The 14,734-nt window shown below is 54.7% G+C and overlaps 1 long non-coding RNA gene across 2 annotated transcripts; it reads left to right on the top strand.

The window, feature by feature from the left end:
- Positions 1-4,953: 4,953 nt before the first annotated feature.
- On the top strand, positions 4,954-10,521 carry LOC123804777. Of its 2 annotated transcripts, none has more exons than XR_006783207.1 (3): positions 4,954-5,401; positions 7,055-9,211; positions 9,723-10,521. It is a non-coding gene; the product is annotated as an uncharacterized LOC123804777 (long non-coding RNA). The 2 variants fall into 2 exon arrangements; XR_006783206.1 differs by having other exon boundaries at positions 7,055-9,381.
- Positions 10,522-14,734: the final 4,213 nt, after the last annotated feature.

Genomic DNA, 14,734 nt, shown 5'->3' with positions numbered 1-14,734 from the left:
GCCCAAACCCAGTCGACCTTGACCTCAAAGCCCCAGGTCTTTGGGCTGAGAACAGCCATGTGCCAGTTGTGCCAAAAGCCAACTGACGTTCGGGGCAGAAATTCTCCAGCATCCGAATGGGTAAGACTTGCTCCACAGGTCAGGCCAGCCCTTGGGGGGCAGTGTGTTCCCGTGTCACCTGCCTGCTCTCCAGCTGTTGTTGAAGATCGGCTAAGGAGATTGTGGCTAGGGCCGGTGGAGAGCGGCCAGCCACCTCTGCCGGCACGTTCTCCGTGTGCCACTCGGGCTTCGAGTCCGCGATCAGACAATGGCCTCGTGAAACCATACACTTCGGCTCCCCGCTGAAACCTTACTCCCTGCGCTGCCTGTTAAAGGACAGCGTGGAAAGCTGCCCTCTGAGGTAAGTCTCAGCGTTGTGTGCCGGCCAAGGAGCCTCTCCGTCACTGTGTCGCCGACAGAAGGTGTCTGAGGATACATTTCTCCAGAGAGTTTGGTGCTGCAGCAGAAGTTGCTGTTCATAAACCAGCCCGCGCCATGGCACTCTTTGTGGGGGGCCCTGGAGTGATTTTCCTGGGCAGCCCCGAGGCTGGGAGCCACTGAGCTACCTCCGAGGTCACGCTTTGCCTTGGTGACATTGGTCTGCCCCACATCTGCCCCAGCTCCTGTCCGAGAGCAACTCCATCGTGCCCTGTTCTCATACTCTGAGCGGCTCCCCATCCTTTTTGGAATCAGGCAAGGCAGAAATGATACATGTGTAGAACTAACACTAGAAGGGTCACTGGCGTTTATTTCCAAGGCGTGTCCGCAGGTTGATTAGTCCTGGCTGTCACACAAAGACTTCTACCTGCCCCTTCCCCACCCCCCTGACCCCAGGACTTCAGGGTGAGAAGCTTTTCCTCCACAAGTGGCCCAGGGTCAGGGTCAGTTTGGGCAAAAGAAGGAACCCATGATGACACTCAAAACGCCCTCGGGAGTTAGGTGAGCCCTTCGAGGAAAGTTTTCAATACGACCATTGAACCATCAATATCCAGTAATATCCAGGAAATGCCCCCTCAGGAAGGGTGCGGAATAGGGCATCATTTTATGGTTCCCCCGGGGGGAGTTTATTTTTATTTGTGGACACACCACCTCTCTCCACAAAGGACTAGAATTACTAGCAGGCCCAGTGCGGAGCTTCCTCCTCTGTGCGCCCCCGCCAGCTTTCATGGTTCTCTATTCAAGCGCTTACTACACTACGTTGTGGCTATTGACTTACGTGACTGCCTCTCCCACTAGCTAGTAAACGCCCACTGGCTCATAAGCAGCTTCTGTGAACCCCGTAAGAAAAGATGCTTTATTTTTCTCTCTCTCTCCCTCCCACCCCACCTGCCTCCTCTCCAAGCACCAGGAGGCTGGAATAGCACCAGGGCACGTGGAGGACCTGCAACCAGTTCTCACCGAGCTCACGACGCCGGGTCCTCGGGTCTGCTCCTCCTCACCTGGCAGGTCGGAGTACCGGCCACGCCTCTCTACCAGCCGTCGGGAGGGATCTAGAAAGACGCCTCCCTCGACCAAAAAGAGCTCTTTGCCTCTGACTCCAATCCCAGACCAGTGCGGATAGAAGAGACCACGTGCCCAGTGAGGGTCTGGCCCGAGGGGCCCTGGGAGGGACAGCTGGCGCTGGCCGGCGCGTTTTTACATACCGACGCCCGTTTCGTCCTCTCCCCAGCCCAACTGCGGGGCATCTGGGACGGCGCCCTCTCACGCAGGCCTTCACGCCCACGCGCTCCCCGCCACCCCACGCCACTCCCGGCGTTGCGCCGCCGCTCACAGGCAGAGCTAGTCCCCTCGTCTCCTCACTCGCCCTGGAGCTGCTTTGTCTGCAGGACCGAGACCCCCTGTGGGCCTCGCCGGCTGGTTTGGTCTCACACGTGGCGGGACGGGGCTCACGAAGTCGAGTGACTTGCCCCAGATCACCGTGTTTGACGTGGGGCCTCCTGGACGCGTGCCGGGGGTGAGTCAGAGCAGCGGAGGTCACTGACGCCCAGAGTGGCTAGGTCAAGGTCAAACCTGCAGCCAGCAGCCAGGTTTCTTCACTAACAGAAACTGCTGGGAATCTGTGAGCATGCACTTGCCAGGTCCTGGGATTCCGCGGCCCTAACGCTCAGTCCTGCTGGAGGGGTTTTCTTCCTTTTCCACCCCCCGCCCCACCCCACCCCACCCCGCGCCTGCCTGCAGGACCTGCCCCTGGCTTCAGAAATGGGAAGTGTCCCAGGGAGATTATGGGGAAGCAGTAACATCCTCTCTCCTCTCTGTTCTTCACACTTGCTTTCCCGCTGTGAGTGGTTTGTCAGCACTGGGGAGGCGCCCACCTGCTGACCTGCTGGCCTGCTGGGTGGGCTCCCCGGAAGTCCCCCCTACCCCCAAGACTCCTGTGTGAGCCTGGGGAAAGGCAGCCCGGGTCTGAGGGTGCTCGGTTCCCGACGTGCGGTCCAGGTGACTAGCCCCTGGGAGCCGCCTGGGCTCCTGGCTTGCTGCAGGCTAAAACCCCAGCGCCGTCTTAAGCGCCAGATTATGCCCAGCGATCGTCATAGTTTCTGTGTCTCGTGTGCCATTCATTCTGGAGGTGCTGGCAGTCCTCGGGGCACACTGTTCACTCTGAAGGGGCCCCTTCTGCGCGGGATGTGAGTGTCGCTGAGTCCGGCCGCCAGCTCTGGCCCGAACTGCTGCAGGGCAAACTCGGGGGGCCTGCGAGGCCCAGGACTTAATCTGCGTTACCTGTATTTGTATTTGCACTCACCCTCCACCCCAAACACCCAGCTTCACCCAGTGTTCCGTTGAGCCCGGAATCTTTCCTGATCTCGAAGGAACAGAGGAACAGAGTCTGTCCTAGGTCAGGGGCTTAGCCTCAGAGCCGGGCTGTACTCCAGCCAGTCCTGGCCTCCGCGGAGGCGAGAGCCACGTTCTCTCCTTGTCCCTCCCAGAGGCATCCGCTGGCCTGCTCTGGCCCTCCCCAGAGGACAGCTGGACCTTGCCTCAGTGACCAGGACTTCAGCTGGAGTGACAGGACCCTGGGTCACCGCCTTCCCTGCCCCACCCCGCACTCCCCCCAGGGCCCATGACTAGGGCTTTTTGTGCCGTCATGGAGTTGGCACCCTCTCCCTCTCTGGCCAATAATGCTGGCTGTTGTCTCGGAGCAAATGGAGCAAGTGACCACCGTGAACTCCAGGCCATCTACAAACTGGAGACCTCAGTGGGGAGGCTGGCAGGGGGCAGGCTGCAGTGGCGGCGGGGAGGGCTGGGAGGGCCTGTGGGAGGGAGATGCCAGGACCTCAGGGAGGAGAGGAAAGGGCACAGCTTCAGCCCAGCAGGCCCTGAGACTCCTGCCAGGCCCCCAGCCCCTCCTCCCCTTCACTTGGAAATGAAGGGAGTCTACACATTACAGCCTTGTATAAATGTCATGTTACATGTTCGATTCCGTGTCAAAGCTGGAATGGTTCTGGAAAGCAGCAAGGGCAACCCCCACCTCACAGAGGCCAACAAAGGCCCGAAGAGGGACTAGATGGAGCCCGTCGGCAGCAGAGTCTGAAGCGCCACCAGGCACCGTGTACGTGCGTGCTCGTGCGTCTGTGTGTGCCGTGTGGGGACTTTCCTCTGCAGTCATACAGAAATAGCAACTGCCCCTCCTGTGGGCTCCCTCCGGGCCTGGCACCATGCTGGGTGCTGCCGTGGGCTCCCCCTGGGTCCTGCCTGCCCAAGGCTGGTGAACCGGGAAGCTAGCCTCCAGCCCAGCAGCCACTCACTCCGCCCCCAAGCTTCCCCGCCTGCCAGGGCAGGTCCTGGGGTCGCTCAGCCAGTCCCCACTAATGAGTGACAGAGGCGGAGACTCCAGACTCCTTAATGCAACAGGCAGGTGGCCCCGGGGTTTGCTCTTCCCCCAGAGGAGGAGCCTGCAGGGTGAAGGCCCAGACTCTGACCTGGACCAGCCTTTCTGAGCGTGGCGTGGACTGGCCCTGGCCCTGGCCCTGGCCCTGGCCCTGGCCCGTGGGAGACGCACTGGCTCTTCCCGCCCCCCTTCCCCAGGGCCTTGGAACCAGGACACCCCCTAGTTTGGGGAGGACTGATTCTCAGTTCCCCTGTGCCTCGGACAGAAAGTACCTGTTCCCTAAACTGCAGTGTGCTGACCCCCAGCCCTGCTTTACTGATGCCGGAATCCCCGATGGACGGACATTTTCAGGCCCCGGCTGCTGGGCCAGCCTGTGAGACGGGCAGCGGGCAGGGGCTGCGTGCTCCCCTGTGGGAGCTGGGGATGGTGCCCGCCAGCCCCGTGACTGTCCCTCGTGCCAGGAGCTGTTGGGCTCTGGGGCCGCACTCCAGGGGCCCCACTGTCAGTCTGAGTGCCAAAGGAAGCCAGAGGTGACAGAGATGGGGTGTGTCTCCTGGAAACCCCCGCAGCCTCAGCGCGTGCCCTGCTCTACGGTGAGGGTGGCGTGGAGGGACCGTCGGCGTTTCATCAGGGACACGGTTTGAAGATGCTGGCAGTGCACACTCTGGGCGTGCCCCTCTGCCAGGTGTCTGCCTCGGACTGCAGAGCGGAGCCGCTCTCAGGACAGCCCTGCCCAGAAAGGGCAGACCCCCCAAATCAGGACCTGCCCTGTGATGCCCATGCTCCGTGCAGTTCCTCCCCAGAGAGCCTGCAGGATCCACGGGACTCCAGCAGGGTGACCGATGGGGGTCCCGCCCCCGCCCCCCACCCCCGGTCTCCACCCAGACCTGAGCCTGCAGCTGGGAGTCCTTTGACTGTTCCACCAGGACTTTAGTCGGGGTTGGACTCCCCTCCCAGGACTCTCCTCCACCACGTCACTGCCCAAGCACAGCCGGCCCTCCCCTCCCAGGACCCTCCTGGCGTCACCCCAGCCCGAGCCTAAGCAGGAAGCTGCTGTCAGGGCCTCTGAGAGAGGAGAGCAGGACAAAGGCCAAAGGAAGTCACAAAGATCAGCTTAAAAATAACCCCCCTCTCCCTGTCAGTCAGGAGGAGGAGCGTGTGGAGGAGCCAAGTGCCAGTGATGGTGGTGGCGGCTCAGAAAGGCCCGGAGGCAAGTCTGGGAGGCCCACCGGGGCGCCCAGCCCCGTCCTTATCAGCACCAGCAAGGCACCGCCCAGAGCCCATCTTCTCCCCGGCTTCCGCCCCAGCTGCATCTGTTTCCTCCACTTGAACAGCCAGGTTAGTGAACTCAGAAGAGCATTTCTGCCCAGCGGAGGGAGAGCACGGCCTCCCACCGAACGCACAGGGCGGGGTGCCCCTGCACCAGTGAAGCCCACGCTTCCTGACCGGCCCCCGAAGCCATCATCTGTCCCGAGAGGCAGGCACCGGGGAGGCCTGCCCATGCCGGGCGTGATGATGCCTCCCGGCACCCACACGGTGAGCGGCGCCCCCTCGGAGCCGAGATCCACGCAGCAGCACCTGCCTCCCAGCAGAGCTCTGGGCGTCGGCCCCTTTAACCCTGCCCATCCTGGGACACACTCAGGCCTCGCCGCTATTTTTAGGCGCAGTTCCCACCCTATCTAAACAGAGCTGTTTGTTTGCCGGAAGGCCACCGGTCCTAGCGGGGACCTTTTCCTGGCTCTGCTGGTTCCTCCGTGCCGTGCCAGGCCGTTGTGGTCTCGTCACACACACGCACACACACACACACACACACACACACACACACGCGCGCCTCCTGATGCATTAGAGAGAGGAGGGCCATCTTGGGGAATCCTCTGGAAAACATCTCACGGCAGGAGTGCCAACACTGGCTAAGTTAGCACATTCATAACTAAGGTCACGGAGTCCCCGTCCCCTCTCTCAAGCGGCCAGGCTTCAGCTGTTACCGAGAAACGTTCTCCGTGAGTGGCCTTCTGCGGCTGTGACAACGTGAGATGGCTCCCCAGACTCAGCAGTCGTCACCGGAGAAAAGCGGAGACCGCCGGCCCCCCTTCCCTCGTCCCCACACACCCCTGGCCGTTGCTCTCAGCCTGTCCTAGAGGGGGAGGCTTGGCTGTAGCTGGTCTCCCTGTCTTTGCATGTGGAGGAGTCCGACCAGTCAAATGTTTTCTGTCTGGGACTTTGCCCTGACCCGGGCATTTCTGAATGTCAGCCCATGAAACACACTGGATTCAAAATCCCAGCTCTCCCCCGTAGGGCTGCGTGAGTTTGGGCCAGTTCCTTTCATTGTTTGGAGCCTGTTTTCACATCTGCGAAGTAAGGAGGCTGAAACGGGTTTGTAAACGCCGTTTCGGAGAGTTGTCCAGGGGAGTCAGTGAGATGGAGTTATAAACACTCGGCCCCTAGCCCGGTGGCTCGTAGCAGGTCCGTAGCAGGTCTGTAGCAGGTCTGTAGCGGGCTGATGCACTTTCTGTTGCCGTGTGAATTACTGTGTGGACTGCGTTCCCCTTTGAACTTCACATCAGAAAGTTCAGAGCTTCTTGTTGCAACCAGTGCCCCTCTCAGCACTGGCTCCATGACGACTTTCCTTGTGTCAACAGCAAATGTTAGTAGAGTATTGCTATGTTATGCAGACCCGAACTTTGAGCGTCTTCACCCATGTCTTCGAGGTGGGCACACTGGTGTCCCCACTTTATAAATAAGTAGACTGAGGTTAGGTGACTTGCCCAAGAACACACACGCAGGAAATGGCAGAGCCAGGATTGGGAGCCAGGCAGGCCGCTGCTACAGCCGCCGCTTTGAAGCTCTTTGCTGCACCTGCCCTAATGTTCAGTGCACGGCAGGTGCCGCTCTCGGCGGGGGGTGGGGGGGTGGGGTGGGGTTCTGAGCCTAGGACAGACTTCCATGGTTCTTGCTTCCCCGGGATTTGTTTTTCATTAGCCACACTGAACCGATCATCGGGTAATGACAGCGACCGCTGATTCCGCACCTACCTATCGCTTGCGGACACTTTGCAGGCATTACCTCTAATCCAGGACTTCTCAGCCTCAGCCCCAGTGACCTTTTGGACCAGATAATTCTTTGCTGGAGGTGGGGGGCTGTCTACTCATGGTACGATGTTCAGCAGCATCCCTGGTGTCTCTCCGCCAGGTGCCCGCAGCACCCCGATACCCACCCAAGTCATGACAACCAAAGATGTCTCCAGATGTTACCGAATGTTCCCTGGGAGGGGGGCAAAATCAGCCCCAGCTGAGCACTACAGCTACAAGTGAAAAGTCTGAAGTTCAGAGAGGGTAAGCAACTTTCCCAAGTCACAAGGCTGGCAGGCAGCAGAGAGAGAATCTGACCCAAGGTTTGCCTGGCACCAAGTATTGTGTCCCTACATCGTATTCCCTCCTAGTTCTAAACAAGGACGGTGTGGCCTCGACACCAAAATCTGTTTGCTCAGGAGAAACAGCATCAATATTCTCTGATTCTTCGCCTCCAGGACTCTACAGCTTCTGGAATTACAATCTCTGGCTGCTACTTATCTGAACAGAATCTACATCTTGGGATTTTGAAGCCAAATCACCTGAGACCTAGGCCACTCTGCCAGGCGTAGGAATTTAAGCTCTCCTTTGCACTCCCGTGTCCCCCGAGTGAGCCGTGAGGCTTGGTTTGGGCATGCACCCCATTAGTTCTTCTGGGACCATGGCAAGGCTGAGGTCCTGGGAAATGATGGCGGTGATTTCGGTTTCTTGTCTTCAGCCACTTTCTAGAAAAAATGCTGAGGCCAGAATCGTAACTCAAACTTCTGCGTGACTTTCATCTCCTTTGGATTCCGCATTCATTGATTAAAATCTTCCCCGACAGAAAATGGACAGAATTTGCAAACTACACCACTTCCTGTTGCACAGAAAGATGGGCCGTTGATGGGAGACTGCCAGGCACGCAGACACAAAAGCCGCACACACGGAGACTAATTGATAGCAGAATTGAAACGACTCCAAGCCCACATTTCTTTCATCATCCTCTGCTCTCTGCTTCCCTCCTGTAGCCTCTTCTCTTCTTTGCTGGACCCTGCTGTGCACAGTTGCTTCTTGTACCTTAGAAAGCAGGAACCACGTTCCACGTGGCCTTCTTCGTGCACAGGCGAACACGAAGGGCAGCGTCACTTCTTCAGGAAACGAAGTCAGTCATCACAGAAAGCAGGGTCGCTGCCAGAGCCCGCTGGCTTTCCTGGACAAGGGAGACGAGAGCTGATGGCAGCGGCCACCTGGACCATGACATCCCAAAGCCTCGGCAGCCGTGGGAACTGCATGGTCAGTTCCTGCCCTCTCACTGTCCCCCCCCACGGCCTCCCAGAGGGTCCCTCCAGACCAGAGTCCTCACAGAAGAATTTCCATCATGAGATCATAAAATCCACAATGTCCCAAACCAGTTGGTAGGAAGGTGGTGGCAAAAGTGGGAGAGGAAAGTTCAGTCTCCAGTGCGAGAATCTGACAGAGTCGGGCCTCCTCATCAGCAGAAGCGGAGCGGAAAGCTGGCGGTAAAGACGTGGAGACTGACTCGGGTGTTGTTAACTAAGAGACCGGCTTGGGCCCAAAGCCCAGCCCAGTGTTTTTCGAATCAGGGGCACCGGCCCATCAGTGAATGGTGAAGTCAGTTTAGCAGGTCGTGAGAGGAGGGTGCTTGCAGTTCAATGGAGTGGGATGGAATGGATGTATCAGACAGCACTGCACGCAGTAAGACTGATCTTGTTTCCGTTATGTCTGTGTGATGAGAGTGATCTAGGGTGAATTCCTCTGCTTTACGCTCTCCTTAAAGTGTAAGGGACATGCAATAAACACCACACACTGAAAGGCACAGTCTGATCGATTTTGGCACATGCGTACACCCATGAAACCATCACCGCAGTCAAGATGACGTGTTTGCTGCTCCCCAGAGTCTCCACGCGCCCCTCCGCACACCGACCCTCCAACGGCTGATCTGCTCTCCGCCACTCTGGATTAGTGTGTGCTTTCTAGAGAGGTCTATGAATGGGGTCACACAGTAACTGTGCCCTTTTTTATCTGGCTTTTTTCAGTGGGCATAATTACTCTGAGACTCGTCCACATTGCTCTTGCATCACCGGTTCCGTTCTCATTGCCGAGTAGGATTCCACTGTGAGGGTTTTTCACAGTTTGCTTAAGCGTTCACCTGTGGATGGACATCCGGGTCGCTCCCGGTTTGGGACTCTCACACAGAAAGGTGCCGTCAACGTTCACGCATGTGCTTCCTGGGTAGAAACCCGGCTGTGGAACGACCGAATCACATGGTGGCTCATAGGTAAGCTTCTTCGGAGACTGCCAACCACACCGTGCAGTGGTGGTGCCACTCGCTGCCCCGCCGGCAGTGAATGAGAGTCCCAGGCCCCCACACGGGTCCTGCGTGTCAGCCACCCCGGCGGCCTGCAGCGGCAGCTCAGTGTTTTAATCTGCATACATCCATAACGACCGGTGAGGCCCGACATCTTTTCATGCGCTCACTGACATTCGTGTGTTTCCTCTGGGGGGTGACTGTTAAATCTTTGGCCCATTCTTCAATTATTCGTATTCTTACAAAGTTGTTAAGAGTTCCTTTTCAGAAACACGTTGTGCAAATATTTTTCTCCTAGTCTGTGGCTCACCTTTTCATGTTCTTAACTGTGCCTTTGAAAAACCAAAGATTCATTCTGGTTATTTATTTTGCATTGTGTGTCCTATTTACTTATACTTGCTTGTCTAGCTTGTGCGTTTTATGCCATATTTAAGAAATCTTTGCCAAGGCCTCTGAGACTTTCTTCTGTGTTTTCTTTTAGAAATGTGCATGGTCTGGGTCTCATATTCCAGCCAACAATCCGTCTCCATCAATGTGCGTGTGTGGTGCGAAGGAAGGGTTGAGGCTCATTCCATTACACGTGGCTCTCCGATTGTTCCATTGCCACTTGCTGAAAAGACCGCCCTTTCCCCATTCCATCGCCCTGCTATCTTTCTTGAAAATCCACCGCTGACAGACGCGCGGGTCGATTTCTGCACTCTGTATCCTGCGTCAGCGACCTGTTTGTCTGTACGCCCACACGACACCGTCCTGACTGCAGGGGCTTGGCGGTCAGTTTAGAAATCAAGTAATGTTGTTAGTGCCTCCACTTGGTTCTTTTCAAAGTTGTTTGGCCTATTCTAGGCTTTTTTTTAACTTCCATATGTATTTTAAAATCAGCTTTTCAATTTCTTCAGGAAAGCCTCTGGGAATTTGCCAGGACTTTTGTTGAACTGATAGATCAGTGTGGGAAGGAATTTCTACTTCAGCAACACAGAAACTTACGACCTGTGAACCCAACATGTCTGTCCGTCTCATCAGGCCTTCTTTGATTTTTTCCAGCAATGGTTTGTCGTTTTAAGTGTTCAGATTTCACATACATTTTGTTAAGTTTATAATGAAGTGTTTTTTTTTGTTGCTATGGCTACTGCAAGCAGCATTGGTTTTGAGTTCCATTTTCTAATCATTCATTACAGAATAAAAAATGTAATTAATTTTTGCATATTGAACTTACGTAAGATTTTCTACATAAACGATCATATCACCTGCCAATAAAGACCATCTTACTTCCTTTTCAATCAGAACGTCTTTTATTTCTTTTTCTTGCCTCATTCCACTGGCTGGATCCTTTAGTACAATGCTGAGCAGAAATAGTGAGAGCGGCCACCCTTGCCTTGCCTCTGATCTTAGGGAATTTTGTCCCCATTGTGTAGACAACTAGACTGAGGTTCAGTGACTTGCCCGAGAACACACTGTAGTGAATGGCAGAGCCAGGATCTGGACCCAGGGGGGCTACCACTCTTACCTAACATACTTTTAGGGCAAAAGTATGATGGCTTCCAGTACGATGTTGGGTTTCAGTATGAAAAGTAGGGCTTTCAGTAGGATGCTGGTTGTGGGCTTTTCATAAGTGCCTTATATCATATACAGGAAGTTCCTCCTGTTCCTAGTAAGAATTCACATAGCGGGTATTGGAGTGCTGTTCATGCCTGGGAAGGTAGAAGAGAAGCTGAGACCTTAGACCTGACAAGGTACGACTGGGGGGTTGATGCTGCAGCTCTGGCCACCTGTTCACGAGGGTGCTGTGTGTGCGTTATGTGCCGATGAGTAGGCTCTGACTTCCGGTGACCCACGACTGAGCGATGCCCACAGTGTCCTGTCCTCAGCAGCCCGGCGCGGCTCCTGCAGACCCAGGCCTGTGGCTTCTTTCACGGAGTCCGTCCCTCTCATACGTGGTCTTCCTCTTTCCCCGCTGCCTCCCGTTTTCCCCCATGACTGTCTTCTCCAAAGATTCCTGCTTTCTCCTGATGTGTTCCAATTTCATCCTTTTTGCCTCCATTTTTGCCTCAACCTTAATTTGCTCTAGGACCCACTTACTCCTCTTTCTGGGGGTGCGGGGTGTCTGTAGAACTCTCTCCTCCAACACCGTGTTTCAAATGAATCAAAATTTTCACTGTCAGCCTTCAACTTTCGCGTCTGTACACAGTGTGAGTGATCTTAGACTTGGTCTCGAATGACGCATCTTTGCCCCCGGGGATCTTGCCTAATTCTGCCGTTGCTGCCCTTCCAAGCCTCAGCCTTCTCTTGGCTTCTCAGCTGCCGTCTGCACTTGAATTGATGACTGAACCAAGGTGAACAAAAGCTTTAACATTCTCAATGTCTTCATTGTCTGTCTTATGGAACTACTTGATTAGAAAGTAGTTCCCGTGTGCACCTGAAAGGGCGACCTAGCATAGTGTATAATGTACACATTTAACGTGTACATTTACCAGCTTTGGAGTTGAACAGGGCTGGGTCCCAGTCGCGCCTCCTCCACACGCGAGCGGCCCTGGAGGAGACCCTGCTCTGATGATCAGTTTCCTCATTGGTAAAAGGCGATGCGATTCCTTATTGCAGCATCTCGTCGTGAGAAACGCTCGAGTGTGATTCCGTAGCACCCACTCAGCAACTACGGCTCTAACGACCACCCTGGAAGCTATCTGGGGATGAGGCGGTGGCCCCGGGGAGGAGGTGTAGAGGCGGTACCTCCTCTTACTTCCATCCGAGGCTGGGAAAAGCGAGGACAATCTCATCTGCACTCCCCTGAATCACCACGGTCAGAAACACCCCAAGTGAGGGTGGCTCTCCTTGGCCCCGACTGATGGTCCTTTAGATGCTATTTTTTTCCAGAAGCTCTGCTTTTTGCACAACAGAGCCCCGGACACCACACAAGCCGCTGGGAGTCCCCCGGGGCTGAGCACTGCTTGGCCACGGAGAAGGCCCTGCCGTGAAAGGCAGCAGCACGCTCCTTGCCCCAGAGACCTTGGCTCTAGTTCAAGGGTAAAGGGAGATAAGCCGATAGCAGACCTGGCAAAGGCACTGCTGGGATCCGTTGGAATGGGGCCACCTCGTAGAAACCTGTCACCGGGTCAGCGAGGTGTCCCGGCAGCTGAAACCTGACCCCTGCCCCGGCTCCCCAGCATGGTGGTGGGTGGCCCTGTGTACCCATCCGGCTCGGTGGGAAAAAGGTTCAGTCTGTATCTGCATTTTTTTACAGACAGGGAGCCCAGTCCTGCTTTAAAAGAGCAACATGCCCGCACCGTACACCTGAAGCTAATACAAAGGAAAAAGTGTTGAATGCAAACTATAATCAAAAAATAAAATTTAAAAAAAAAATTAAAAATAAACGAAAACAGCAAGCTTTCTTTCTAACCAGAATACCCAGGCTCAGGAGGTAAGACTGGGTTATGATCGAAATTCTCCCTGGGACCCTCTGACCATCCCCCCAAATGGTACTATCTGATTCTCTTATCAAGAGTGCAAACTTCTTCTCTCCTGTGCGTGGGGACACGGGTGCTCCTCCCGCGGAGACTCCGCAGCTGAGCGTGGGCCGTGCGAGCGAGCAGGGCCGGCATCCCTGCCGCTCACCGCGCTCCAGAGCACCCATTTCAGCTGCCTTCCCTTCCTTGTTGCCTCTCCCGGCTCTCAGTCCTCTTCCTCCCTTTTCTCTCCTTTTCCTCTTCAATTTTTTTTTACTGCAGCAAAACACATCTAACATAACATTTATCATCTTAACCATTTTTAAATGCCCAAGCCCGTGGCACTAAGGGCACGCACTGTGTGAGCGGCCATCACCGCCATCCACCCTGGAACTCTTCACCTTGTAAACCTCAGGCTCTGCCCATTGAAAACCACCCCCCCTCCGCTCTGACCGGGGGAGCTCAGGGGGGCGGGCGTCGTCCCTCAAAGCGAGAGGTTTGATTCCTGGTCAGGGCATGTGCCTGGGTTGTGGGTTCGATCCCCGCTCGTGCCTATGCGAGGCAAGCTATTGTTTCAATGTTTCTCTCTCCTACCCCCTCTCAAATAGATAGATAGATAAATACTCCCATTCCTCCCTCCCCCAGCCCCTGGCAAGCCCCGTTCCACTTCCTGTCTCTATGATTCTGATGAAGCACCTCCTATCTCCCTCTTATCTTCAAGCCATAGTCTACGCTTTCCTTCCCACTCATGGGCCCAGCTCACTTCTCTCTCTCCCTAGAAACAGCATCTGTTTAACCTCTTCCTGTGACTAAGCTACCACATATTCAATGGTTGCCAGCAGCCCTTGGAGGATTTTTAAAACTGTACCCAAATAATAAGATATTTAAGAATAATGCCAAAAGGTACAAAAGGATTATAAAAATAAAATTTCCTCCACTGTCCTTCGTCCCACCCGCCAATTTCCACAGCTCTCAGCCAACCATTGTTACCAGCTGGCTGGCTGTTTGTCCAGAATTGTTCTACAGCTACGGAGCACGTGATGTTTCATAGCAGACACTCTGGAGCCAGGGTGCCTGGGTTTGAATTCTGACTTTGCCCCTTAGATGGGTGACCTTGGGCAAATTACTTAACTTCCCCATACTTTGACTTCTTCATATAAAATGGAGATAATATAAGCATCCATTTCATAGGATTGCTTTCGAGGATTAATACATTCACAAATACACTTAGAAAATAATGTCCAGTGTGTAATAAGCGCTATGTAGACATACTTATTGTGCATTTAAAAAAGATTTTGCTTATTTATTTTTAGAGAAAGAAGAAGGGAAGGAGAAAGAGAGGGAGAGAAACATCAATGCGTGAGGGATATATTGGTCAGTGTCTCTTGCACACCCACAGCTGGGGATGCATCCTGCAACCCAAGCTTGTGCCGTGACTGGGAATCAAACCAGCGACCCTTCAGTTAGCAGGCTGGCACTCAATCCACTGAGCCACAACAGCCTGGGCTTATTATGCATTTCTACTATTGTTACTATGCAGGTATTTTTATCTTTGTTACACAAATGGGGTGGCACCTGGCCACATTTCTGCAAGTTTATTCCACCTAATAAACACACCGTGGGTACCTTTCAGTATCAACTCAACTCAACCTCGTTTGTTGTAGTGACAACGCAGCATTCAATTGTGTCGTTGTAAGAGTTGGAGTTGTTTTGAAATCCAGGACAAGAAACTACAGAGCACATGATAGCTTCTCACAGACACAGCCCCACGTGCACCTGAAACTAATATGATATTGTATATCAGCTGTAATTAAAAAATAAAAATGATTTTAAAAGAAGAATATGTCTGCAGATGACAGTTGTGGGGTCCCGGGCTGTGGGCATGTGTGGGAGGTGACGCATCAGAGCCACCGTTTGCTCTTGTCGACGCTGGACTCCCGCAGGGCAGGGCTGATTTCCTGCTGCGCGCTGGGAGCTGGTGACTGCGCCGTCCGCCTCACACAGGCTGCGCCTGTACGGTCGCTATTCTCACGGATCGATCCTTAGGAGGGGCCCT

The sequence above is a fragment of the Phyllostomus hastatus genome, unplaced genomic scaffold (genome assembly GCF_019186645.2).
Source record: "Phyllostomus hastatus isolate PE091 unplaced genomic scaffold, TTU_PhHast_1.1 phas_scaffold_216, whole genome shotgun sequence".
In the NCBI taxonomy this organism is placed as follows: Eukaryota; Metazoa; Chordata; class Mammalia; order Chiroptera; family Phyllostomidae; genus Phyllostomus; species Phyllostomus hastatus.
The sequence above is the reverse complement of the archived record's forward strand: the minus strand, read 5'-3'. Positions and strand labels throughout refer to the sequence as shown.